Raw genomic sequence first — 2,500 nt, 5'->3', positions numbered from 1 at the left:
GCTTGCCCTGTGAGTTCCTGTGTTCCTGATAGTATTTCATTTCCTGTCCTGACCCGGCTTGACCTGTCTTGTCTGCATCCCTGGCTTTGACCCTTGGTACTTTGACAACAAGGGAATGATTGGAGGTTACAATGGAAAAACAGCTTTGAGGTTTCAGCACTAGGAGTGTGCGGGTCGTTAAAAGGACTTGCATTTCCCATACCGGGAGTGGAACCCGGGCCGCCTGGGTGAAAACCAGGAATCCTAACCGCTAGACCATATGGGAAAACTAGCTGCCTCGTTTTGAGAAAAATAGAGAAAACCAAAGGGAAAAAAAGATGTGCCACCACCATCAGCTTCCAAGTATGGTGGCCAGCTATGGCACACATATCACTTTCACTAATTGGCCTCGTTAGCGCAGCAGGTAGCGCGTCAATCTCATAATCTGAAGGTCGTGAGTTCGATCCTCACACGGGGCACTACTCTCTAACCATTTTGTGAGCCTTGGGGTCCTTAATCTATGAAAAACACTACTCTTCATCCCTTAGGTCTTGTAGGAAACCATATGGATGGAAAATTGACCGCAAGATCAAGCTTTCAGTGCTCTTTTGCCTTCCACCATATTCCACCCAGCTAAAATCTTTAGCTCTGCATCCAACAGACCTTGCAAGATACAATGTCTACTCATCCTGGAACAACAGAGGCATTTTCCATCTATGTGACATGCTTCCCTTAGTTTCATCACACAGAAAGAACAAAGCACCGAGGAATTCAAAAGGGCTTTTTCAAAGGTGTGGAAAAAAAAGATGATGTCTCTGTCAGAGAATGGTTTGCAGAAGATTGGCACATAGATATTTGCCAATGCAAATGTGCAGAAGAGCGAGAACGGCCGAGAAACTTCATGTGCTAGTACGCATGTGCGTACGCCAAAGCGCACACAATGCGTGACAATTTCTGGTGCCCAGTGGCCTATTTAAAGCTAGCAGCATAAGCCATTAGTTGCTGGATGATCTTCAGCTTCCCCTGTGAGTTCCTGTGATCCTGATATTATTCATGTGTGAAAATTCATGTGCCAGTGCGCATATACGTACGCCAAAGCGCGTGCATGAGCCATTAGTTGCTGGATGAACTTCAGCTTGCCCTGTGAGTTCCTGTGTTCCTGATAGTATTTCATTTCCTGTCCTGACCCGGCTTGACCTGTCTTGTCTGCATCCCTGGCTTTGACCCTTGGTACTTTGACAACAAGGGAATGATTGGAGGTTACAATGGAAAAACAGCTTTGAGGTTTCAGCACTAGGAGTGTGCGGGTGGTTAAAAGGACTTGCATTTCCCATACCGGGAGTCGAACCCAGGCCGCCTGGGTGAAAACCAGGAATCCTAACCGCTAGACCATATGGGAAAACTAGCTGACTCGTTTTGAGAAAAATAGAGAAAACCAAAGGGAAAAAAAGATGTGCCACCGCCATCAGCTTCCAAGTATGGTGGCCAGCTATGACACACATATCACTTTCACTAATTGGCCTCGTTAGCGCAGCAGGTAGCGCGTCAGTCTCATAATCTGAAGGTCGTGAGTTCGATCCTCACACGGGGCACTACTCTCTAACCATTTTGTGAGCCTTGGGGTCCTTAATCTATGAAAAACACTACTCTTCATCCCTTAGGTCTTGTAGGAAACCATATGGATGGAAAATTGACCGCAAGATCAAGCTTTCAGTGCTCTTTTGCCTTCCACCATATTCCACCCAGCTAAAATCTTTAGCTCTGCATCCAACAGACCTTGCAAGATACAATGTCTACTCATCCTGGAACAACAGAGGCATTTTCCATCTATGTGACATGCTTCCCTTAGTTTCATCACACAGAAAGAACAAAGCACCGAGGAATTCAAAAGGGCTTTTTCAAAGGTGTGGAAAAAAAAGATGATGTCTCTGTCAGAGAATGGTTTGCAGAAGATTGGCACATAGATATTTGCCAATGCAAATGTGCAGAAGAGCGAGAACTGCCGAGAAACTTCATGTGCTAGTACGCATGTGCGTACGCCAAAGCGCACACAATGCGTGACAATTTCTGGTGCCCAGTGGCCTATTTAAAGCTAGCAGCATAAGCCATTAGTTGCTGGATGATCTTCAGCTTCCCCTGTGAGTTCCTGTGATCCTGATATTATTCATGTGTGAAAATTCATGTGCCAGTGCGCATATACGTACGCCAAAGCGCGTGCATGAGCCATTAGTTGCTGGATGAACTTCAGCTTGCCCTGTGAGTTCCTGTGTTCCTGATAGTATTTCATTTCCTGTCCTGACCCGGCTTGACCTGTCTTGTCTGCATCCCTGGCTTTGACCCTTGGTACTTTGACAACAAGGGAATGATTGGAGGTTACAATGGAAAAACAGCTTTGAGGTTTCAGCACTAGGAGTGTGCGGGTGGTTAAAAGGACTTGCATTTCCCATACCGGGAGTGGAACCCGGGCCGCCTGGGTGAAAACCAGGAATCCTAACCGCTAGACCATATGGGAAAACTAGCT

The 2,500-nt window shown here is 46.4% G+C and overlaps 1 non-coding gene across 1 annotated transcript; it reads left to right on the top strand.

Annotated features, from left to right (window-relative positions):
- Window positions 1–1,498: 1,498 nt before the first annotated feature.
- On the top strand, window positions 1,499–1,571 carry TRNAM-CAU (transfer RNA methionine (anticodon CAU)). The gene has a single exon. It is a non-coding gene; the product is annotated as a tRNA-Met (tRNA).
- The last annotated feature ends 929 nt before the right edge of the window (window positions 1,572–2,500 follow it).

This window comes from Lithobates pipiens, unplaced genomic scaffold, assembly GCF_037356315.1.
Source record: "Lithobates pipiens isolate NorthernLeopardFrog02 unplaced genomic scaffold, aLitPip1_a1.2 Scaffold_8, whole genome shotgun sequence".
Classification (NCBI taxonomy): Eukaryota; Metazoa; Chordata; class Amphibia; order Anura; family Ranidae; genus Lithobates; species Lithobates pipiens.
This window is presented reverse-complemented; position numbering and strand designations above follow the sequence as displayed.